Source organism: Hyla sarda, unplaced genomic scaffold, assembly GCF_029499605.1.
Source record: "Hyla sarda isolate aHylSar1 unplaced genomic scaffold, aHylSar1.hap1 scaffold_376, whole genome shotgun sequence".
Lineage (NCBI taxonomy): Eukaryota > Metazoa > Chordata > Amphibia > Anura > Hylidae > Hyla > Hyla sarda.
The window spans coordinates 273,519-298,447 of NW_026610395.1; the positions used below are offsets into that span (position 1 = coordinate 273,519).

At 45.1% G+C, this 24,929-nt stretch overlaps 10 non-coding genes across 10 annotated transcripts; all 10 read left to right on the top strand.

Moving 5' to 3' along the window:
- The first annotated feature begins 2,815 nt into the window (after nt 1-2,815).
- On the top strand, nt 2,816-2,999 carry LOC130332396 (U2 spliceosomal RNA). Its single transcript, XR_008875095.1, has one exon. It is a non-coding gene; the product is annotated as a U2 spliceosomal RNA (small nuclear RNA).
- A 2,099-nt stretch (nt 3,000-5,098) lies between these two features.
- On the top strand, nt 5,099-5,289 carry LOC130332378 (U2 spliceosomal RNA). The gene has a single exon (XR_008875080.1). It is a non-coding gene; the product is annotated as a U2 spliceosomal RNA (small nuclear RNA).
- Nucleotides 5,290-7,385: 2,096 nt separating this feature from the next.
- LOC130332380 (U2 spliceosomal RNA) lies at nt 7,386-7,576 on the top strand. The gene has a single exon (XR_008875082.1). It is a non-coding gene; the product is annotated as a U2 spliceosomal RNA (small nuclear RNA).
- A 2,093-nt stretch (nt 7,577-9,669) lies between these two features.
- LOC130332382 (U2 spliceosomal RNA) lies at nt 9,670-9,860 on the top strand. Its single transcript, XR_008875083.1, has one exon. It is a non-coding gene; the product is annotated as a U2 spliceosomal RNA (small nuclear RNA).
- Nucleotides 9,861-11,955: 2,095 nt separating this feature from the next.
- On the top strand, nt 11,956-12,146 carry LOC130332383 (U2 spliceosomal RNA). Its single transcript, XR_008875084.1, has one exon. It is a non-coding gene; the product is annotated as a U2 spliceosomal RNA (small nuclear RNA).
- A 2,086-nt stretch (nt 12,147-14,232) lies between these two features.
- On the top strand, nt 14,233-14,423 carry LOC130332384 (U2 spliceosomal RNA). Its single transcript, XR_008875085.1, has one exon. It is a non-coding gene; the product is annotated as a U2 spliceosomal RNA (small nuclear RNA).
- Nucleotides 14,424-16,521: 2,098 nt separating this feature from the next.
- On the top strand, nt 16,522-16,712 carry LOC130332385 (U2 spliceosomal RNA). The gene has a single exon (XR_008875086.1). It is a non-coding gene; the product is annotated as a U2 spliceosomal RNA (small nuclear RNA).
- Nucleotides 16,713-18,807: 2,095 nt separating this feature from the next.
- Nucleotides 18,808-18,998, top strand: LOC130332386 (U2 spliceosomal RNA). Its single transcript, XR_008875087.1, has one exon. It is a non-coding gene; the product is annotated as a U2 spliceosomal RNA (small nuclear RNA).
- Nucleotides 18,999-21,077: 2,079 nt separating this feature from the next.
- Nucleotides 21,078-21,268, top strand: LOC130332387 (U2 spliceosomal RNA). Its single transcript, XR_008875088.1, has one exon. It is a non-coding gene; the product is annotated as a U2 spliceosomal RNA (small nuclear RNA).
- Nucleotides 21,269-23,370: 2,102 nt separating this feature from the next.
- On the top strand, nt 23,371-23,560 carry LOC130332389 (U2 spliceosomal RNA). The gene has a single exon (XR_008875090.1). It is a non-coding gene; the product is annotated as a U2 spliceosomal RNA (small nuclear RNA).
- Nucleotides 23,561-24,929: the final 1,369 nt, after the last annotated feature.

Here is a 24,929-nt window from a genome sequence, read left to right on the forward strand (position 1 = left end):
TATAGTGTGGTTGAGTGGTGGGAGTGGGTGAAGTTAGAGACTAAAAGGTTTTTTATTAAAAAAGGGTGTGAGAAAGGGAGGAAAGATAGAGAAGAGTATGAGAGATGGCAAAGAAGGTTAGAGTATTTGTATGAATTGAGGCGTTTGGGGATGAGTGTTGAGAAGGAGATTGAGGAAGCTCGTGGAAGTGTGAATGAGTGTCTGGAGAGGAATGGAAGGAAGATTATTGCACAGGCTAGGGTTGAAGTGAAAGAGAAGGATGAGAAATGTAGCAAATTTTTCTTTAAAAAGGCATTCAGTAAAAAAACTGAGATGATGAGTGTTTTTACGAATGATGGGGTAGAGGTCTTTGGTAAGGATGAGGTGTTAGAGGAAGTGTGGAAGTTTTATTCTGTTTTATTCACGGAGAAGGAGCGGGACGTGACTCTAGAGGAGGAATGTTTGGGATATGTGGATAAGCGTTTGGATGAAATTGATGGGTTCTTTATGGAAGAGGATGTGAGGAAGAGTGAGGTGGAGGATGCTGTGAATGGGATGAAGAAAGGAAAGGTGGCAGGGAGTGATGGTTTGCCTGTGGAATTTTATCTTGTGTTTTGGGATATGTTAGGGGATTATGTATGGGAGGTGTGTAAGGAAGTACTTAGGAGAGGGAAGTTATCTAAAAGTATGAGTGAGAGTGTGACTGTGTTATTGTTTAAAAAAGGGGATAAGAGGGATCTTAAAAATTGGAGGCCTATAGCGCTCTTGAATTGTGATTACAAAATTATTGCTAAAGTTATTGCGAATAGGTTAAAGGATGTGATTGATTGTATGGTAGGTGAGGAGCAAATGTGTACAGTGCCTGATCGTAGGATTTCTGAATGTCTGTTAGGTCTGAGGGATGTATTGTGGGACTGTAAAACTAGGAAGCAAGGTGTGGCTGTTGTTACGGTGGATTTTGAAAAAGCGTATGATAGGGTGGTGCATGATTTATTGTTTAGGGTTTTGAGGAGGATGAATGTGCCGGACAGAATGGTGAAGTGGATTGAATGTTTGTATAGGGACATTTATAGTAAGATTCAGGTCAATGGTTTTCTGAGTAGGGAAGTGAGTATAAAATCTGGAGTGCGGCAGGGGTGTCCCCTGTCGCCAATTCTTTTTATTTGTATGATTGAGCCTTTGTTGGGGATGATTAGGAGAGATAAGGTGATGCGGGGTATAGAAATACCTGGTAGTCATGGGAAGGATATGCGAGTGATTGGTTACATGGATGATGTTACTGTTGTATGTAAGTCAATGGCAGGGGTAAGGCGTGCTAAGTTATTGATTGAGTGTTTCTGTTTAATGAGTGGGTTTAAGCTTAATGTTGGGAAGAGTGGTTGTAAATTTTTTGAGGGGTGGGGAGAGAGTGGGTTGTGCGAGTGGCCTGTGAGAGAGGGGGGTGTGGAAGTGCTTGGGGTGGTGTTTGATAATGATTTGTATGGGAAAGAAAGTTGGGAGAGGGTTTTGGGGAGGGTGGGGAATAAAATAAACTTCTGGTCTTTAAGGACTTTATCGATTGAGGGAAGGATTCTGGTTATTAAAGCTGTTATAATTCCTATTTTGCTTTATGTTAATTATGTGTTTCCTCCACCGGATAGGTGTCTGGCAAGAATTATCAGGCAGATCTTTGTTTTCTTATGGAATTCAAGGATGGAGAAATTGAGTCGTGGGAAGGTGGTGAAAAGCAGAATGCATGGTGGGAAAGGAATGATGAATGTGGAAGTGTTCCTGGCTGTGAAGTATGTCAGTTTTTGTCTCGCTGTTAGTAAGAAGGAATGTGTGTTTGGGTGCATGGTAAGGTATTTGGCTGGTAATGTGTTGTTGAAATATAAGCTAATGGAAAGGGACTTAAGGGTACCTGTAAGTTTTGAGGTTCCTTGGTTCTATCAGAGAATAGGGCGGTGTGTCAGGAAAAATAATCTGGAATGTGTGACTGAATGGAATGATAGTAAGAAGGTGATGAAAGTGTTGGAGCAGAGAGAAACAGTGGAATGTGTGGGAGGTCTGTCTGAGAAGGATTGTAAGGTAGTGTGGAAAAATGTCAGTCACAAGGAACTGACAAATAAACAAAAGGACTTGTCTTGGATGTTAGCTCATGGGTGTCTGCCAACAAGGGAATTTCAGAGGAGAAGGAGATTGGTAGACAGTGAAGTGTGTCCCAGGGATGGTTGCGGTGGATGTGAGAATTATGTACATGTGTTTTGGGAGTGTGGTTATGCGAAGTCTGTGTGGAGAAAAATGTCTGGTCTAATTAAAAATCTTACTGGAATTGAAATCTTATCCTTTAATATGATGATGTTTGGTTTGTGTGCAGTGGAGAGAGAGAAGGCAAGAGTGTTATGGTTCATAGTAAATTGTGTAAAAGAGGTTCTGTGGGATGTAAGGAATATTAGGATTTTCAATCAAACTGAAGTAAGTGTGAAGGAATGTCTGGGCATGATCCGTGGTAAAATTTACCTTTACGTATTATGTGATAGGAAAAACTATGGTTCTGATGATGCAGAGGGGATCTGGAAACACAAAAAATGGAAGTACTGGTTATGATTGTATTCTTATTTGTCTTTCTTTTTCTTTTCTTACAGATTATATCCTGATATGAAGGGAGAGTTGGAGGGACAGAATCCGCTGCAATTTATTTTTTCTGAGGGAAAGTCATGAAGGGAAAGCTTTTTGTTATATGTACATGTAAAGACATGCTTCCTGTATATATTGTATATGTCAAATATGTGTTATTCATGTGTTTTCAGATGAATATGTAATTTTTTGAATGATTTACTTGGTTATGTATTGTATATTTCCTTTTCAATAAAAAAAAAAAAAAAAAATCTGTTCTTATCAGTTTAATATCTGATACGTCCCCTATCTGGGGACCATATATTAAATGGATTTTTGAGAACGGGGGCCGATTTCGAAGCTTGCTTCCGTCGCCCTATGCATTGACCCGATATGGCAGTATCTTCGGGTACAGTGCACCACCCCCTTACAGGGTTAAAAAGAAAGATTCCTACTTTCATTGCTACCTGCTTGCTGGCTAGCCAGCTAGCCAGCCCTGTGGGCCTTGCTGCTGCTGCTGCTGCTGCTGCAGCCAAAAAACAAAAGGTGGTGCTGCTGCTGCTTCTGCTGCTTCTGCTTGTGTCTGGCCGCTGTTGGAGCGTCCAGGCACAGGACTTCTGCTGCTGCTGACTAAATGGCCTCCTTAATTGGATCATTTGAGTAGCCAGCACACCTGTGCAGGTAGGGCATGACATGATAGGCAGCTGCCTTGATAGCGGGTGGGTGCTGAATGTTCCTAATTGACAAAATAAGATTAATGCTTATGAAGAAATATAAAATCTCATCCCTTCCCCAATATCGCGCCACACCCCTACCCCTTAATTCCCTGGTTGAACTTGATGGACATATGTCTTTTTTCGACCGTACTAACTATGTAACTATGTAACATAACATGGGGGGGTCTCCTGGCTGTTCACACAGGTGTGTCATTGCTGTACATTGACCATGCATTGCTTCTGTGGTATTGCAAAGGCAAAGACAAATGCTTCCAGCCATCCATTGCACTAATGGATTGGTCATCAGCTGGCTGTCTATGTCCCGCATCAATATAGACCAAAGTACAGAGGGTTAGGCTATGCTATAGTGCACCTACCTGATGCATCAGAAGGTGCGAGGCCCTTGCTAAATTCTGTGCACAGACTTTGAGATCTATGCTTTAGACTGTATCTAAACCTGCTCCAACATGGACTGACATTCTGGCCTACTTTCAGCCGATGCGACTTGTCTGTCGCTGAACAGTCGCTTTTTATGTATTCAGCACCTATGTATAATGTTGTAAAAATGCTCTAGAAGCTAAAGTCGCAGAAATGTCACACATATTTGGCCTGCAACTTTCTGTGCGACAAATTCAGACAGGAAAAATCAGTATAAATCCTTAGAAAATTATCCCCCAGTGTCTCCATCTGCTGGCGGTATTGAATAAGCATTGCTGCACTGATGGGGTATGCATTAGACGAAAAAAAAGAAGAAAAAGAAGAATAATACGCCCAGAAAAGAGGCGAAAAGGAGAAAAACGTAAAAAAACGTGAAAAAAAAGTAAGAGGAAGAGAAGGGAAAAAAAGGTGGAAATGGGTTTAAAAGTGATTTCGGCGGAGAAATATATATATATATATATATATATATATATATATATATATATATATATATATATACGCGCACACACACACATATATATAAACGTATTCTCCGTTGAGATATTGCAGCCGCTGCTGTGTCCAGGCCCAGGAGCCTTAGCACTGTGCTGTGATGTCACTCAATACCACTGACATCACTAGGTGTAAACAACATCTCTCCTTTGCTGTGTATGTGACTATGGAGCTGTTTGGTGATGTCGTCTATTATGGCCTTCATAGAAGCAACAGGAGATTGTTGCATCCATCTAGAACCCTCAGAACTACAGTGCTATGATGTCACTCACTTCCACAGGCCTTGCAGAGTGTAAACAACAACAACCCAGCTTTGTTGTGTATGTAACCATAGGGATTGTGATGTCACCTAGAACCTTCACAGCAGCGACAGCTTTATGAGGAGCATCAGCACTGCTCTGCCTGAGCAGAACCATCACCGCCATAGGTTGTCAAATAACCCGGATTTAACCCACACAGGTAAGTCCAATGGGGTGCAGGCATGTCCTCTATGCTTACAGCTTCCCGTGGGTGTTGGTTTGATACCGTTTGGGGACAGCCAAGGAGGCATCTGCAGGCAACAAAGGTAGGTGTGTGCTTGTGTGTGTGTTTCCTATGCAGATCCTAAGCCCAGTGTCACATGCAAGTAGGAGGAGTAAGAAGGGTTCCTGGCAAATCCGGGTTATGGATTGCATTTAAAAAGGCCCCGTGGGAGTGCAATGGGCCCCTGTCTTGCTGCTTAGCAATAATGGTATGGGTTTAGGTTCTGCTGTGTGTACTGGTGGTTGACTGCCCCCCAGCCCAGAGTGTGCATGGAAAATTGTCTGGCAGCCTCCCTGACAGCAAGCAGTGATAGTGCCCATGAAGGGGACCTTGTTGGGCCCGCCCCTTTCACGGTTATCGCTTCTCGGCCTTTTGGCTAAGATCAAGTGTAGTATCTGTTCTTATCAGTTTAATATCTGATACGTCCCCTATCTGGGGACCATATATTAAATGGATTTTTGAGAACGGGGGCCGATTTCGAAGCTTGCTTCCGTCGCCCTATGCATTGACCCGATATGGCAGTATCTTCGGGTACAGTGCACCACCCCCTTACAGGGTTAAAAAGAAAGATTCCTACTTTCATTGCTACCTGCTTGCTGGCTAGCCAGCTAGCCAGCCCTGTGGGCCTTGCTGCTGCTGCTGCTGCTGCTGCAGCCAAAAAACAAAAGGTGGTGCTGCTGCTGCTTCTGCTGCTTCTGCTTGTGTCTGGCCGCTGTTGGAGCGTCCAGGCACAGGACTTCTGCTGCTGCTGACTAAATGGCCTCCTTAATTGGATCATTTGAGTAGCCAGCACACCTGTGCAGGTAGGGCATGACATGATAGGCAGCTGCCTTGATAGCGGGTGGGTGCTGAATGTTCCTAATTGACAAAATAAGATTAATGCTTATGAAGAAATATAAAATCTCATCCCTTCCCCAATATCGCGCCACACCCCTACCCCTTAATTCCCTGGTTGAACTTGATGGACATATGTCTTTTTTCGACCGTACTAACTATGTAACTATGTAACATAACATGGGGGGGTCTCCTGGCTGTTCACACAGGTGTGTCATTGCTGTACATTGACCATGCATTGCTTCTGTGGTATTGCAAAGGCAAAGACAAATGCTTCCAGCCATCCATTGCACTAATGGATTGGTCATCAGCTGGCTGTCTATGTCCCGCATCAATATAGACCAAAGTACAGAGGGTTAGGCTATGCTATAGTGCACCTACCTGATGCATCAGAAGGTGCGAGGCCCTTGCTAAATTCTGTGCACAGACTTTGAGATCTATGCTTTAGACTGTATCTAAACCTGCTCCAACATGGACTGACATTCTGGCCTACTTTCAGCCGATGCGACTTGTCTGTCGCTGAACAGTCGCTTTTTATGTATTCAGCACCTATGTATAATGTTGTAAAAATGCTCTAGAAGCTAAAGTCGCAGAAATGTCACACATATTTGGCCTGCAACTTTCTGTGCGACAAATTCAGACAGGAAAAATCAGTATAAATCCTTAGAAAATTATCCCCCAGTGTCTCCATCTGCTGGCGGTATTGAATAAGCATTGCTGCACTGATGGGGTATGCATTAGACGAAAAAAAAGAAGAAAAAGAAGAATAATACGCCCAGAAAAGAGGCGAAAAGGAGAAAAACGTAAAAAAAACGTGAAAAAAAAGTAAGAGGAAGAGAAGGGAAAAAAAGGTGGAAATGGGTTTAAAAGTGATTTCGGCGGAGAAATATATATATATATATATATATATATATATATATATATATATATATATATACGCGCACACACACACATATATATAAACGTATTCTCCGTTGAGATATTGCAGCCGCTGCTGTGTCCAGGCCCAGGAGCCTTAGCACTGTGCTGTGATGTCACTCAATACCACTGACATCACTAGGTGTAAACAACATCTCTCCTTTGCTGTGTATGTGACTATGGAGCTGTTTGGTGATGTCGTCTATTATGGCCTTCATAGAAGCAACAGGAGATTGTTGCATCCATCTAGAACCCTCAGAACTACAGTGCTATGATGTCACTCACTTCCACAGGCCTTGCAGAGTGTAAACAACAACAACCCAGCTTTGTTGTGTATGTAACCATAGGGATTGTGATGTCACCTAGAACCTTCACAGCAGCGACAGCTTTATGAGGAGCATCAGCACTGCTCTGCCTGAGCAGAACCATCACCGCCATAGGTTGTCAAATAACCCGGATTTAACCCACACAGGTAAGTCCAATGGGGTGCAGGCATGTCCTCTATGCTTACAGCTTCCCGTGGGTGTTGGTTTGATACCGTTTGGGGACAGCCAAGGAGGCATCTGCAGGCAACAAAGGTAGGTGTGTGCTTGTGTGTGTGTTTCCTATGCAGATCCTAAGCCCAGTGTCACATGCAAGTAGGAGGAGTAAGAAGGGTTCCTGGCAAATCCGGGTTATGGATTGCATTTAAAAAGGCCCCGTGGGAGTGCAATGGGCCCCTGTCTTGCTGCTTAGCAATAATGGTATGGGTTTAGGTTCTGCTGTGTGTACTGGTGGTTGACTGCCCCCCAGCCCAGAGTGTGCATGGAAAATTGTCTGGCAGCCTCCCTGACAGCAAGCAGTGATAGTGCCCATGAAGGGGACCTTGTTGGGCCCGCCCCTTTCACGGTTATCGCTTCTCGGCCTTTTGGCTAAGATCAAGTGTAGTATCTGTTCTTATCAGTTTAATATCTGATACGTCCCCTATCTGGGGACCATATATTAAATGGATTTTTGAGAACGGGGGCCGATTTCGAAGCTTGCTTCCGTCGCCCTATGCATTGACCCGATATGGCAGTATCTTCGGGTACAGTGCACCACCCCCTTACAGGGTTAAAAAGAAAGATTCCTACTTTCATTGCTACCTGCTTGCTGGCTAGCCAGCTAGCCAGCCCTGTGGGCCTTGCTGCTGCTGCTGCTGCTGCTGCAGCCAAAAAACAAAAGGTGGTGCTGCTGCTGCTTCTGCTGCTTCTGCTTGTGTCTGGCCGCTGTTGGAGCGTCCAGGCACAGGACTTCTGCTGCTGCTGACTAAATGGCCTCCTTAATTGGATCATTTGAGTAGCCAGCACACCTGTGCAGGTAGGGCATGACATGATAGGCAGCTGCCTTGATAGCGGGTGGGTGCTGAATGTTCCTAATTGACAAAATAAGATTAATGCTTATGAAGAAATATAAAATCTCATCCCTTCCCCAATATCGCGCCACACCCCTACCCCTTAATTCCCTGGTTGAACTTGATGGACATATGTCTTTTTTCGACCGTACTAACTATGTAACTATGTAACATAACATGGGGGGGTCTCCTGGCTGTTCACACAGGTGTGTCATTGCTGTACATTGACCATGCATTGCTTCTGTGGTATTGCAAAGGCAAAGACAAATGCTTCCAGCCATCCATTGCACTAATGGATTGGTCATCAGCTGGCTGTCTATGTCCCGCATCAATATAGACCAAAGTACAGAGGGTTAGGCTATGCTATAGTGCACCTACCTGATGCATCAGAAGGTGCGAGGCCCTTGCTAAATTCTGTGCACAGACTTTGAGATCTATGCTTTAGACTGTATCTAAACCTGCTCCAACATGGACTGACATTCTGGCCTACTTTCAGCCGATGCGACTTGTCTGTCGCTGAACAGTCGCTTTTTATGTATTCAGCACCTATGTATAATGTTGTAAAAATGCTCTAGAAGCTAAAGTCGCAGCAATGTCACACATATTTGGCCTGCAACTTTCTGTGCGACAAATTCAGACAGGAAAAATCAGTATAAATCCTTAGAAAATTATCCCCCAGTGTCTCCATCTGCTGGCGGTATTGAATAAGCATTGCTGCACTGATGGGGTATGCATTAGACGAAAAAAAAGAAGAAAAAGAAGAATAATACGCCCAGAAAAGAGGCGAAAAGGAGAAAAACGTAAAAAAACGTGAAAAAAAAGTAAGAGGAAGAGAAGGGAAAAAAAGGTGGAAATGGGTTTAAAAGTGATTTCGGCGGAGAAATATATATATATATATATATATATATATATATATATATATATATATATACGCGCACACACACACATATATATAAACGTATTCTCCGTTGAGATATTGCAGCCGCTGCTGTGTCCAGGCCCAGGAGCCTTAGCACTGTGCTGTGATGTCACTCAATACCACTGACATCACTAGGTGTAAACAACATCTCTCCTTTGCTGTGTATGTGACTATGGAGCTGTTTGGTGATGTCGTCTATTATGGCCTTCATAGAAGCAACAGGAGATTGTTGCATCCATCTAGAACCCTCAGAACTACAGTGCTATGATGTCACTCACTTCCACAGGCCTTGCAGAGTGTAAACAACAACAACCCAGCTTTGTTGTGTATGTAACCATAGGGATTGTGATGTCACCTAGAACCTTCACAGCAGCGACAGCTTTATGAGGCGCATCAGCACTGCTCTGCCTGAGCAGAACCATCACCGCCATAGGTTGTCAAATAACCCGGATTTAACCCACACAGGTAAGTCCAATGGGGTGCAGGCATGTCCTCTATGCTTACAGCTTCCCGTGGGTGTTGGTTTGATACCGTTTGGGGACAGCCAAGGAGGCATCTGCAGGCAACAAAGGTAGGTGTGTGCTTGTGTGTGTGTTTCCTATGCAGATCCTAAGCCCAGTGTCACATGCAAGTAGGAGGAGTAAGAAGGGTTCCTGGCAAATCCGGGTTATGGATTGCATTTAAAAAGGCCCCGTGGGAGTGCAATGGGCCCCTGTCTTGCTGCTTAGCAATAATGGTATGGGTTTAGGTTCTGCTGTGTGTACTGGTGGTTGACTGCCCCCCAGCCCAGAGTGTGCATGGAAAATTGTCTGGCAGCCTCCCTGACAGCAAGCAGTGATAGTGCCCATGAAGGGGACCTTGTTGGGCCCGCCCCTTTCACGGTTATCGCTTCTCGGCCTTTTGGCTAAGATCAAGTGTAGTATCTGTTCTTATCAGTTTAATATCTGATACGTCCCCTATCTGGGGACCATATATTAAATGGATTTTTGAGAACGGGGGCCGATTTCGAAGCTTGCTTCCGTCGCCCTATGCATTGACCCGATATGGCAGTATCTTCGGGTACAGTGCACCACCCCCTTACAGGGTTAAAAAGAAAGATTCCTACTTTCATTGCTACCTGCTTGCTGGCTAGCCAGCTAGCCAGCCCTGTGGGCCTTGCTGCTGCTGCTGCTGCTGCTGCAGCCAAAAAACAAAAGGTGGTGCTGCTGCTGCTTCTGCTGCTTCTGCTTGTGTCTGGCCGCTGTTGGAGCGTCCAGGCACAGGACTTCTGCTGCTGCTGACTAAATGGCCTCCTTAATTGGATCATTTGAGTAGCCAGCACACCTGTGCAGGTAGGGCATGACATGATAGGCAGCTGCCTTGATAGCGGGTGGGTGCTGAATGTTCCTAATTGACAAAATAAGATTAATGCTTATGAAGAAATATAAAATCTCATCCCTTCCCCAATATCGCGCCACACCCCTACCCCTTAATTCCCTGGTTGAACTTGATGGACATATGTCTTTTTTCGACCGTACTAACTATGTAACTATGTAACATAACATGGGGGGGTCTCCTGGCTGTTCACACAGGTGTGTCATTGCTGTACATTGACCATGCATTGCTTCTGTGGTATTGCAAAGGCAAAGACAAATGCTTCCAGCCATCCATTGCACTAATGGATTGGTCATCAGCTGGCTGTCTATGTCCCGCATCAATATAGACCAAAGTACAGAGGGTTAGGCTATGCTATAGTGCACCTACCTGATGCATCAGAAGGTGCGAGGCCCTTGCTAAATTCTGTGCACAGACTTTGAGATCTATGCTTTAGACTGTATCTAAACCTGCTCCAACATGGACTGACATTCTGGCCTACTTTCAGCCGATGCGACTTGTCTGTCGCTGAACAGTCGCTTTTTATGTATTCAGCACCTATGTATAATGTTGTAAAAATGCTCTAGAAGCTAAAGTCGCAGAAATGTCACACATATTTGGCCTGCAACTTTCTGTGCGACAAATTCAGACAGGAAAAATCAGTATAAATCCTTAGAAAATTATCCCCCAGTGTCTCCATCTGCTGGCGGTATTGAATAAGCATTGCTGCACTGATTGGGTATGCATTAGACGAAAAAAAAGAAGAAAAAGAAGAATAATACGCCCAGAAAAGAGGCGAAAAGGAGAAAAACGTAAAAAAACGTGAAAAAAAAGTAAGAGGAAGAGAAGGGAAAAAAAGGTGGAAATGGGTTTAAAAGTGATTTCGGCGGAGAAATATATATATATATATATATATATATATATATATATATATATATATATATACGCGCACACACACACATATATATAAACGTATTCTCCGTTGAGATATTGCAGCCGCTGCTGTGTCCAGGCCCAGGAGCCTTAGCACTGTGCTGTGATGTCACTCAATACCACTGACATCACTAGGTGTAAACAACATCTCTCCTTTGCTGTGTATGTGACTATGGAGCTGTTTGGTGATGTCGTCTATTATGGCCTTCATAGAAGCAACAGGAGATTGTTGCATCCATCTAGAACCCTCAGAACTACAGTGCTATGATGTCACTCACTTCCACAGGCCTTGCAGAGTGTAAACAACAACAACCCAGCTTTGTTGTGTATGTAACCATAGGGATTGTGATGTCACCTAGAACCTTTACAGCAGCGACAGCTTTATGAGGAGCATCAGCACTGCTCTGCCTGAGCAGAACCATCACCGCCATAGGTTGTCAAATAACCCGGATTTAACCCACACAGGTAAGTCCAATGGGGTGCAGGCATGTCCTCTATGCTTACAGCTTCCCGTGGGTGTTGGTTTGATACCGTTTGGGGACAGCCAAGGAGGCATCTGCAGGCAACAAAGGTAGGTGTGTGCTTGTGTGTGTGTTTCCTATGCAGATCCTAAGCCCAGTGTCACATGCAAGTAGGAGGAGTAAGAAGGGTTCCTGGCAAATCCGGGTTATGGATTGCATTTAAAAAGGCCCCGTGGGAGTGCAATGGGCCCCTGTCTTGCTGCTTAGCAATAATGGTATGGGTTTAGGTTCTGCTGTGTGTACTGGTGGTTGACTGCCCCCCAGCCCAGAGTGTGCATGGAAAATTGTCTGGCAGCCTCCCTGACAGCAAGCAGTGATAGTGCCCATGAAGGGGACCTTGTTGGGCCCGCCCCTTTCACGGTTATCGCTTCTCGGCCTTTTGGCTAAGATCAAGTGTAGTATCTGTTCTTATCAGTTTAATATCTGATACGTCCCCTATCTGGGGACCATATATTAAATGGATTTTTGAGAACGGGGGCCGATTTCGAAGCTTGCTTCCGTCGCCCTATGCATTGACCCGATATGGCAGTATCTTCGGGTACAGTGCACCACCCCCTTACAGGGTTAAAAAGAAAGATTCCTACTTTCATTGCTACCTGCTTGCTGGCTAGCCAGCTAGCCAGCCCTGTGGGCCTTGCTGCTGCTGCTGCTGCTGCTGCAGCCAAAAAACAAAAGGTGGTGCTGCTGCTGCTTCTGCTGCTTCTGCTTGTGTCTGGCCGCTGTTGGAGCGTCCAGGCACAGGACTTCTGCTGCTGCTGACTAAATGGCCTCCTTAATTGGATCATTTGAGTAGCCAGCACACCTGTGCAGGTAGGGCATGACATGATAGGCAGCTGCCTTGATAGCGGGTGGGTGCTGAATGTTCCTAATTGACAAAATAAGATTAATGCTTATGAAGAAATATAAAATCTCATCCCTTCCCCAATATCGCGCCACACCCCTACCCCTTAATTCCCTGGTTGAACTTGATGGACATATGTCTTTTTTCGACCGTACTAACTATGTAACTATGTAACATAACATGGGGGGGTCTCCTGGCTGTTCACACAGGTGTGTCATTGCTGTACATTGACCATGCATTGCTTCTGTGGTATTGCAAAGGCAAAGACAAATGCTTCCAGCCATCCATTGCACTAATGGATTGGTCATCAGCTGGCTGTCTATGTCCCGCATCAATATAGACCAAAGTACAGAGGGTTAGGCTATGCTATAGTGCACCTACCTGATGCATCAGAAGGTGCGAGGCCCTTGCTAAATTCTGTGCACAGACTTTGAGATCTATGCTTTAGACTGTATCTAAACCTGCTCCAACATGGACTGACATTCTGGCCTACTTTCAGCCGATGCGACTTGTCTGTCGCTGAACAGTCGCTTTTTATGTATTCAGCACCTATGTATAATGTTGTAAAAATGCTCTAGAAGCTAAAGTCGCAGAAATGTCACACATATTTGGCCTGCAACTTTCTGTGCGACAAATTCAGACAGGAAAAATCAGTATAAATCCTTAGAAAATTATCCCCCAGTGTCTCCATCTGCTGGCGGTATTGAATAAGCATTGCTGCACTGATGGGGTATGCATTAGACGAAAAAAAAGAAGAAAAAGAAGAATAATACGCCCAGAAAAGAGGCGAAAAGGAGAAAAACGTAAAAAAACGTGAAAAAAAAGTAAGAGGAAGAGAAGGGAAAAAAAGGTGGAAATGGGTTTAAAAGTGATTTCGGCGGAGAATATATATATATATATATATATATATATATATATATATATATACGCGCACACACACACATATATATAAACGTATTCTCCGTTGAGATATTGCAGCCGCTGCTGTGTCCAGGCCCAGGAGCCTTAGCACTGTGCTGTGATGTCACTCAATACCACTGACATCACTAGGTGTAAACAACATCTCTCCTTTGCTGTGTATGTGACTATGGAGCTGTTTGGTGATGTCGTCTATTATGGCCTTCATAGAAGCAACAGGAGATTGTTGCATCCATCTAGAACCCTCAGAACTACAGTGCTATGATGTCACTCACTTCCACAGGCCTTGCAGAGTGTAAACAACAACAACCCAGCTTTGTTGTGTATGTAACCATAGGGATTGTGATGTCACCTAGAACCTTCACAGCAGCGACAGCTTTATGAGGAGCATCAGCACTGCTCTGCCTGAGCAGAACCATCACCGCCATAGGTTGTCAAATAACCCGGATTTAACCCACACAGGTAAGTCCAATGGGGTGCAGGCATGTCCTCTATGCTTACAGCTTCCCGTGGGTGTTGGTTTGATACCGTTTGGGGACAGCCAAGGAGGCATCTGCAGGCAACAAAGGTAGGTGTGTGCTTGTGTGTGTGTTTCCTATGCAGATCCTAAGCCCAGTGTCACATGCAAGTAGGAGGAGTAAGAAGGGTTCCTGGCAAATCCGGGTTATGGATTGCATTTAAAAAGGCCCCGTGGGAGTGCAATGGGCCCCTGTCTTGCTGCTTAGCAATAATGGTATGGGTTTAGGTTCTGCTGTGTGTACTGGTGGTTGACTGCCCCCCAGCCCAGAGTGTGCATGGAAAATTGTCTGGCAGCCTCCCTGACAGCAAGCAGTGATAGTGCCCATGAAGGGGACCTTGTTGGGCCCGCCCCTTTCACGGTTATCGCTTCTCGGCCTTTTGGCTAAGATCAAGTGTAGTATCTGTTCTTATCAGTTTAATATCTGATACGTCCCCTATCTGGGGACCATATATTAAATGGATTTTTGAGAACGGGGGCCGATTTCGAAGCTTGCTTCCGTCGCCCTATGCATTGACCCGATATGGCAGTATCTTCGGGTACAGTGCACCACCCCCTTACAGGGTTAAAAAGAAAGATTCCTACTTTCATTGCTACCTGCTTGCTGGCTAGCCAGCTAGCCAGCCCTGTGGGCCTTGCTGCTGCTGCTGCTGCTGCTGCTGCAGCCAAAAAACAAAAGGTGGTGCTGCTGCTGCTTCTGCTGCTTCTGCTTGTGTCTGGCCGCTGTTGGAGCGTCCAGGCACAGGACTTCTGCTGCTGCTGACTAAATGGCCTCCTTAATTGGATCATTTGAGTAGCCAGCACACCTGTGCAGGTAGGGCATGACATGATAGGCAGCTGCCTTGATAGCGGGTGGGTGCTGAATGTTCCTAATTGACAAAATAAGATTAATGCTTATGAAGAAATATAAAATCTCATCCCTTCCCCAATATCGCGCCACACCCCTACCCCTTAATTCCCTGGTTGAACTTGATGGACATATGTCTTTTTTCGACCGTACTAACTATGTAACTATGTAACATAACATGGGGGGGTCTCCTGGCTGTTCACACAGGTGTGTCATTGCTGTACATTGACCATGCATTGCTTCTGTGGTATTGCAAAGGCAAAGACAAATGCTTCCAGCCATCCATTGCACTAATGGATTGGTCATCAGCTGGCTGTCTATGTCCCGCATCAATATAGACCAAAGTACAGAGGGTTAGGCTATGCTATAGTGCACCTACCTGATGCATCAGAAGGTGCGAGGCCCTTGCTAAATTCTGTGCACAGACTTTGAGATCTATGCTTTAGACTGTATCTAAACCTGCTCCAACATGGACTGACATTCTGGCCTACTTTCAGCCGATGCGACTTGTCTGTCGCTGAACAGTCGCTTTTTATGTATTCAGCACCTATGTATAATGTTGTAAAAATGCTCTAGAAGCTAAAGTCGCAGAAATGTCACACATATTTGGCCTGCAACTTTCTGTGCGACAAATTCAGACAGGAAAAATCAGTATAAATCCTTAGAAAATTATCCCCCAGTGTCTCCATCTGCTGGCGGTATTGAATAAGCATTGCTGCACTGATGGGGTATGCATTAGACGAAAAAAAAGAAGAAAAAGAAGAATAATACGCCCAGAAAAGAGGCGAAAAGGAGAAAAACGTAAAAAAACGTGAAAAAAAAGTAAGAGGAAGAGAAGGGAAAAAAAGGTGGAAATGGGTTTAAAAGTGATTTCGGCGGAGAAATATATATATATATATATATATATATATATATATATATATATATATATATACGCGCACACACACACATATATATAAACGTATTCTCCGTTGAGATATTGCAGCCGCTGCTGTGTCCAGGCCCAGGAGCCTTAGCACTGTGCTGTGATGTCACTCAATACCACTGACATCACTAGGTGTAAACAACATCTCTCCTTTGCTGTGTATGTGACTATGGAGCTGTTTGGTGATGTCGTCTATTATGGCCTTCATAGAAGCAACAGGAGATTGTTGCATCCATCTAGAACCCTCAGAACTACAGTGCTATGATGTCACTCACTTCCACAGGCCTTGCAGAGTGTAAACAACAACAACCCAGCTTTGTTGTGTATGTAACCATAGGGATTGTGATGTCACCTAGAACCTTCACAGCAGCGACAGCTTTATGAGGAGCATCAGCACTGCTCTGCCTGAGCAGAACCATCACCGCCATAGGTTGTCAAATAACCCGGATTTAACCCACACAGGTAAGTCCAATGGGGTGCAGGCATGTCCTCTATGCTTACAGCTTCCCGTGGGTGTTGGTTTGATACCGTTTGGGGACAGCCAAGGAGGCATCTGCAGGCAACAAAGGTAGGTGTGTGCTTGTGTGTGTGTTTCCTATGCAGATCCTAAGCCCAGTGTCACATGCAAGTAGGAGGAGTAAGAAGGGTTCCTGGCAAATCCGGGTTATGGATTGCATTTAAAAAGGCCCCGTGGGAGTGCAATGGGCCCCTGTCTTGCTGCTTAGCAATAATGGTATGGGTTTAGGTTCTGCTGTGTGTACTGGTGGTTGACTGCCCCCCAGCCCAGAGTGTGCATGGAAAATTGTCTGGCAGCCTCCCTGACAGCAAGCAGTGATAGTGCCCATGAAGGGGACCTTGTTGGGCCCGCCCCTTTCACGGTTATCGCTTCTCGGCCTTTTGGCTAAGATCAAGTGTAGTATCTGTTCTTATCAGTTTAATATCTGATACGTCCCCTATCTGGGGACCATATATTAAATGGATTTTTGAGAACGGGGGCCGATTTCGAAGCTTGCTTCCGTCGCCCTATGCATTGACCCGATATGGCAGTATCTTCGGGTACAGTGCACCACCCCCTTACAGGGTTAAAAAGAAAGATTCCTACTTTCATTGCTACCTGCTTGCTGGCTAGCCAGCTAGCCAGCCCTGTGGGCCTTGCTGCTGCTGCTGCTGCTGCTGCAGCCAAAAAACAAAAGGTGGTGCTGCTGCTGCTTCTGCTGCTTCTGCTTGTGTCTGGCCGCTGTTGGAGCGTCCAGGCACAGGACTTCTGCTGCTGCTGACTAAATGGCCTCCTTAATTGGATCATTTGAGTAGCCAGCACACCTGTGCAGGTAGGGCATGACATGATAGGCAGCTGCCTTGATAGCGGGTGGGTGCTGAATGTTCCTAATTGACAAAATAAGATTAATGCTTATGAAGAAATATAAAATCTCATCCCTTCCCCAATATCGCGCCACACCCCTACCCCTTAATTCCCTGGTTGAACTTGATGGACATATGTCTTTTTTCGACCGTACTAACTATGTAACTATGTAACATAACATGGGGGGGTCTCCTGGCTGTTCACACAGGTGTGTCATTGCTGTACATTGACCATGCATTGCTTCTGTGGTATTGCAAAGGCAAAGACAAATGCTTCCAGCCATCCATTGCACTAATGGATTGGTCATCAGCTGGCTGTCTATGTCCCGCATCAATATAGACCAAAGTACAGAGGGTTAGGCTATGCTATAGTGCACCTACCTGATGCATCAGAAGGTGCGAGGCCCTTGCTAAATTCTGTGCACAGACTTTGAGATCTATGCTTTAGACTGTATCTAAACCTGCTCCAACATGGACTGACATTCTGGCCTACTTTCAGCCGATGCGACTTGTCTGTCGCTGAACAGTCGCTTTTTATGTATTCAGCACCTATGTATAATGTTGTAAAAATGCTCTAGAAGCTAAAGTCGCAGAAATGTCACACATATTTGGCCTGCAACTTTCTGTGCGACAAATTCAGACAGGAAAAATCAGTATAAATCCTTAGAAAATTATCCCCCAGTGTCTCCATCTGCTGGCGGTATTGAATAAGCATTGCTGCACTGATGGGGTATGCATTAGACGAAAAAAAAGAAGAAAAAGAAGAATAATACGCCCAGAAAAGAGGCGAAAAGGAGAAAAACGTAAAAAAACGTGAAAAAAAAGTAAGAGGAAGAGAAGGGAAAAAAAGGTGGAAATGGGTTTAAAAGTGATTTCGGCGGAGAAATATATATATATATATATATATATATATATATATATATATATATATATATACGCGCACACACACACATATATATAAACGTATTCTCCGTTGAGATATTGCAGCCGCTGCTGTGTCCAGGCCCAGGAGCCTTAGCACTGTGCTGTGATGTCACTCAATACCACTGACATCACTAGGTGTAAACAACATCTCTCCTTTGCTGTGTATGTGACTATGGAGCTGTTTGGTGATGTCGTCTATTATGGCCTTCATAGAAGCAACAGGAGATTGTTGCATCCATCTAGAACCCTCAGAACTACAGTGCTATGATGTCACTCACTTCCACAGGCCTTGCAGAGTGTAAACAACAACAACCCAGCTTTGTTGTGTATGTAACCATAGGGATTGTGATGTCACCTAGAACCTTCACAGCAGCGACAGCTTTATGAGGAGCATCAGCACTGCTCTGCCTGAGCAGAACCATCACCGCCATAGGTTGTCAAATAACCCGGATTTAACCCACACAGGTAAGTCCAATGGGGTGCAGGCATGTCCTCTATGCTTACAGCTTCCCGTGGGTGTTGGTTTGATACCGTTTGGGGACAGCCAAGGAGGCATCTGCAGGCAACAAAGGTAGGTGTGTGCTTGTGTGTGTGTTTCCTATGCAGATCCTAAGCCCAGTGTCACATGCAAGTAGGAGGAGTAAGAAGGGTTCCTGGCAAATCCGGGTTATGGATTGCATTTAAAAAGGCCCCGTGGGAGTGCAATGGGCCCCTGTCTTGCTGCTTAGCAATAATGGTATGGGTTTAGGTTCTGCTGTGTGTACTGGTGGTTGACTGCCCCCCAGCCCAGAGTGTGCATGGAAAATTGTCTGGCAGCCTCCCTGACAGCAAGCAGTGATAGTGCCCATGAAGGGGACCTTGTTGGGCCCGCCCCTTTCACGGTTATCGCTTCTCGGCCTTTTGGCTAAGATCAAGTGTAGTATCTGTTCTTATCAGTTTAATATCTGATACGTCCCCTATCTGGGGACCATATATTAAATGGATTTTTGAGAACGGGGGCCGATTTCGAAGCTTGCTTCCGTCGCCCTATGCATTGACCCGATATGGCAGTATCTTCGGGTACAGTGCACCACCCCCTTACAGGGTTAAAAAGAAAGATTCCTACTTTCATTGCTACCTGCTTGCTGGCTAGCCAGCTAGCCAGCCCTGTGGGCCTTGCTGCTGCTGCTGCTGCAGCCAAAAAACAAAAGGTGGTGCTGCTGCTGCTTCTGCTGCTTCTGCTTGTGTCTGGCCGCTGTTGGAGCGTCCAGGCACAGGACTTCTGCTGCTGCTGACTAAATGGCCTCCTTAATTGGATCATTTGAGTAGCCAGCACACCTGTGCAGGTAGGGCATGACATGATAGGCAGCTGCCTTGATAGCGGGTGGGTGCTGAATGTTCCTAATTGACAAAATAAGATTAATGCTTATGAAGAAATATAAAATCTCATCCCTTCCCCAATATCGCGCCACACCCCTACCCCTTAATTCCCTGGTTGAACTTGATGGACATATGTCTTTTTTCGACCGTACTAACTATGTAACTATGTAACATAACATGGGGGGGTCTCCTGGCTGTTCACACAGGTGTGTCATTGCTGTACATTGACCATGCATTGCTTCTGTGGTATTGCAAAGGCAAAGACAAATGCTTCCAGCCATCCATTGCACTAATGGATTGGTCATCAGCTGGCTGTCTATGTCCCGCATCAATATAGACCAAAGTACAGAGGGTTAGGCTATGCTATAGTGCACCTACCTGATGCATCAGAAGGTGCGAGGCCCTTGCTAAATTCTGTGCACAGACTTTGAGATCTATGCTTTAGACTGTATCTAAACCTGCTCCAACATGGACTGACATTCTGGCCTACTTTCAGCCGATGCGACTTGTCTGTCGCTGAACAGTCGCTTTTTATGTATTCAGCACCTATGTATAATGTTGTAAAAATGCTCTAGAAGCTAAAGTCGCAGAAATGTCACACATATTTGGCCTGCAACTTTCTGTGCGACAAATTCAGACAGGAAAAATCAGTATAAATCCTTAGAAAATTATCCCCCAGTGTCTCCATCTGCTGGCGGTATTGAATAAGCATTGCTGCACTGATGGGGTATGCATTAGACGAAAAAAAAGAAGAAAAAGAAGAATAATACGCCCAGAAAAGAGGCGAAAAGGAGAAAAACGTAAAAAAACGTGAAAAAAAAGTAAGAGGAAGAGAAGGGAAAAAAAGGTGGAAATGGGTTTAAAAGTGATTTCGGCGGAGAAATATATATATATATATATATATATATATATATATATATATACGCGCACACACACACATATATATAAACGTATTCTCCGTTGAGATATTGCAGCCGCTGCTGTGTCCAGGCCCAGGAGCCTTAGCACTGTGCTGTGATGTCACTCAATACCACTGACATCACTAGGTGTAAACAACATCTCTCCTTTGCTGTGTATGTGACTATGGAGCTGTTTGGTGATGTCGTCTATTATGGCCTTCATAGAAGCAACAGGAGATTGTTGCATCCATCTAGAACCCTCAGAACTACAGTGCTATGATGTCACTCACTTCCACAGGCCTTGCAGAGTGTAAACAACAACAACCCAGCTTTGTTGTGTATGTAACCATAGGGATTGTGATGTCACCTAGAACCTTCACAGCAGCGACAGCTTTATGAGGAGCATCAGCACTGCTCTGCCTGAGCAGAACCATCACCGCCATAGGTTGTCAAATAACCCGGATTTAACCCACACAGGTAAGTCCAATGGGGTGCAGGCATGTCCTCTATGCTTACAGCTTCCCGTGGGTGTTGGTTTGATACCGTTTGGGGACAGCCAAGGAGGCATCTGCAGGCAACAAAGGTAGGTGTGTGCTTGTGTGTGTGTTTCCTATGCAGATCCTAAGCCCAGTGTCACATGCAAGTAGGAGGAGTAAGAAGGGTTCCTGGCAAATCCGGGTTATGGATTGCATTTAAAAAGGCCCCGTGGGAGTGCAATGGGCCCCTGTCTTGCTGCTTAGCAATAATGGTATGGGTTTAGGTTCTGCTGTGTGTACTGGTGGTTGACTGCCCCCCAGCCCAGAGTGTGCATGGAAAATTGTCTGGCAGCCTCCCTGACAGCAAGCAGTGATAGTGCCCATGAAGGGGACCTTGTTGGGCCCGCCCCTTTCACGGTTATCGCTTCTCGGCCTTTTGGCTAAGATCAAGTGTAGTATCTGTTCTTATCAGTTTAATATCTGATACGTCCCCTATCTGGGGACCATATATTAAATGGATTTTTGAGAACGGGGGCCGATTTCGAAGCTTGCTTCCGTCGCCCTATGCATTGACCCGATATGGCAGTATCTTCGGGTACAGTGCACCACCCCCTTACAGGGTTAAAAAGAAAGATTCCTACTTTCATTGCTACCTGCTTGCTGGCTAGCCAGCTAGCCAGCCCTGTGGGCCTTGCTGCTGCTGCTGCTGCTGCTGCAGCCAAAAAACAAAAGGTGGTGCTGCTGCTGCTTCTGCTGCTTCTGCTTGTGTCTGGCCGCTGTTGGAGCGTCCAGGCACAGGACTTCTGCTGCTGCTGACTAAATGGCCTCCTTAATTGGATCATTTGAGTAGCCAGCACACCTGTGCAGGTAGGGCATGACATGATAGGCAGCTGCCTTGATAGCGGGTGGGTGCTGAATGTTCCTAATTGACAAAATAAGATTAATGCTTATGAAGAAATATAAAATCTCATCCCTTCCCCAATATCGCGCCACACCCCTACCCCTTAATTCCCTGGTTGAACTTGATGGACATATGTCTTTTTTCGACCGTACTAACTATGTAACTATGTAACATAACATGGGGGGGTCTCCTGGCTGTTCACACAGGTGTGTCATTGCTGTACATTGACCATGCATTGCTTCTGTGGTATTGCAAAGGCAAAGACAAATGCTTCCAGCCATCCATTGCACTAATGGATTGGTCATCAGCTGGCTGTCTATGTCCCGCATCAATATAGACCAAAGTACAGAGGGTTAGGCTATGCTATAGTGCACCTACCTGATGCATCAGAAGGTGCGAGGCCCTTGCTAAATTCTGTGCACAGACTTTGAGATCTATGCTTTAGACTGTATCTAAACCTGCTCCAACATGGACTGACATTCTGGCCTACTTTCAGCCGATGCGACTTGTCTGTCGCTGAACAGTCGCTTTTTATGTATTCAGCACCTATGTATAATGTTGTAAAAATGCTCTAGAAGCTAAAGTCGCAGAAATGTCACACATATTTGGCCTGCAACTTTCTGTGCGACAAATTCAGACAGGAAAAATCAGTATAAATCCTTAGAAAATTATCCCCCAGTGTCTCCATCTGCTGGCGGTATTGAATAAGCATTGCTGCACTGATGGGGTATGCATTAGACGAAAAAAAAGAAGAAAAAGAAGAATAATACGCCCAGAAAAGAGGCGAAAAGGAGAAAAACGTAAAAAAACGTGAAAAAAAAGTAAGAGGAAGAGAAGGGAAAAAAAAGGTGGAAATGGGTTTAAAAGTGATTTCGGCGGAGAAATATATATATATATATATATATATATATATATATATATATATATATATATATATATACGCGCACACACACACATATATATAAACGTATTCTCCGTTGAGATATTGCAGCCGCTGCTGTGTCCAGGCCCAGGAGCCTTAGCACTGTGCTGTGATGTCACTCAATACCACTGACATCACTAGGTGTAAACAACATCTCTCCTTTGCTGTGTATGTGACTATGGAGCTGTTTGGTGATGTCGTCTATTATGGCCTTCATAGAAGCAACAGGAGATTGTTGCATCCATCTAGAACCCTCAGAACTACAGTGCTATGATGTCACTCACTTCCACAGGCCTTGCAGAGTGTAAACAACAACAACCCAGCTTTGTTGTGTATGTAACCATAGGGATTGTGATGTCACCTAGAACCTTCACAGCAGCGACAGCTTTATGAGGAGCATCAGCACTGCTCTGCCTGAGCAGAACCATCACCGCCATAGGTTGTCAAATAACCCGGATTTAACCCACACAGGTAAGTCCAATGGGGTGCAGGCATGTCCTCTATGCTTACAGCTTCCCGTGGGTGTTGGTTTGATACCGTTTGGGGACAGCCAAGGAGGCATCTGCAGGCAACAAAGGTAGGTGTGTGCTTGTGTGTGTGTTTCCTATGCAGATCCTAAGCCCAGTGTCACATGCAAGTAGGAGGAGTAAGAAGGGTTCCTGGCAAATCCGGGTTATGGATTGCATTTAAAAAGGCCCCGTGGGAGTGCAATGGGCCCCTGTCTTGCTGCTTAGCAATAATGGTATGGGTTTAGGTTCTGCTGTGTGTACTGGTGGTTGACTGCCCCCCAGCCCAGAGTGTGCATGGAAAATTGTCTGGCAGCCTCCCTGACAGCAAGCAGTGATAGTGCCCATGAAGGGGACCTTGTTGGGCCCGCCCCTTTCACGGTTATCGCTTCTCGGCCTTTTGGCTAAGATCAAGTGTAGTATCTGTTCTTATCAGTTTAATATCTGATACGTCCCCTATCTGGGGACCATATATTAAATGGATTTTGAGAACGGGGGCCGATTTCGAAGCTTGCTTCCGTCGCCCTATGCATTGACCCGATATGGCAGTATCTTCGGGTACAGTGCACCACCCCCTTACAGGGTTAAAAAGAAAGATTCCTACTTTCATTGCTACCTGCTTGCTGGCTAGCCAGCTAGCCAGCCCTGTGGGCCTTGCTGCTGCTGCTGCTGCTGCTGCAGCCAAAAACAAAAGGTGGTGCTGCTGCTGCTTCTGCTGCTTCTGCTTGTGTCTGGCCGCTGTTGGAGCGTCCAGGCACAGGACTTCTGCTGCTGCTGACTAAATGGCCTCCTTAATTGGATCATTTGAGTAGCCAGCACACCTGTGCAGGTAGGGCATGACATGATAGGCAGCTGCCTTGATAGCGGGTGGGTGCTGAATGTTCCTAATTGACAAAATAAGATTAATGCTTATGAAGAAATATAAAATCTCATCCCTTCCCCAATATCGCGCCACACCCCTACCCCTTAATTCCCTGGTTGAACTTGATGGACATATGTCTTTTTTCGACCGTACTAACTATGTAACTATGTAACATAACATGGGGGGGTCTCCTGGCTGTTCACACAGGTGTGTCATTGCTGTACATTGACCATGCATTGCTTCTGTGGTATTGCAAAGGCAAAGACAAATGCTTCCAGCCATCCATTGCACTAATGGATTGGTCATCAGCTGGCTGTCTATGTCCCGCATCAATATAGACCAAAGTACAGAGGGTTAGGCTATGCTATAGTGCACCTACCTGATGCATCAGAAGGTGCGAGGCCCTTGCTAAATTCTGTGCACAGACTTTGAGATCTATGCTTTAGACTGTATCTAAACCTGCTCCAACATGGACTGACATTCTGGCCTACTTTCAGCCGATGCGACTTGTCTGTCGCTGAACAGTCGCTTTTTATGTATTCAGCACCTATGTATAATGTTGTAAAAATGCTCTAGAAGCTAAAGTCGCAGAAATGTCACACATATTTGGCCTGCAACTTTCTGTGCGACAAATTCAGACAGGAAAAATCAGTATAAATCCTTAGAAAATTATCCCCCAGTGTCTCCATCTGCTGGCGGTATTGAATAAGCATTGCTGCACTGATGGGGTATGCATTAGACGAAAAAAAAGAAGAAAAAGAAGAATAATACGCCCAGAAAAGAGGCGAAAAGGAGAAAAACGTAAAAAAACGTGAAAAAAAAGTAAGAGGAAGAGAAGGAAAAAAAGGTGGAAATGGGTTTAAAAGTGATTTCGGCGGAGAAATATATATATATATATATATATATATATATATATATATATATATATATACGCGCACACACACACATATATATAAACGTATTCTCCGTTGAGATATTGCAGCCGCTGCTGTGTCCAGGCCAGGAGCCTTAGCACTGTGCTGTGATGTCACTCAATACCACTGACATCACTAGGTGTAAACAACATCTCTCCTTTGCTGTG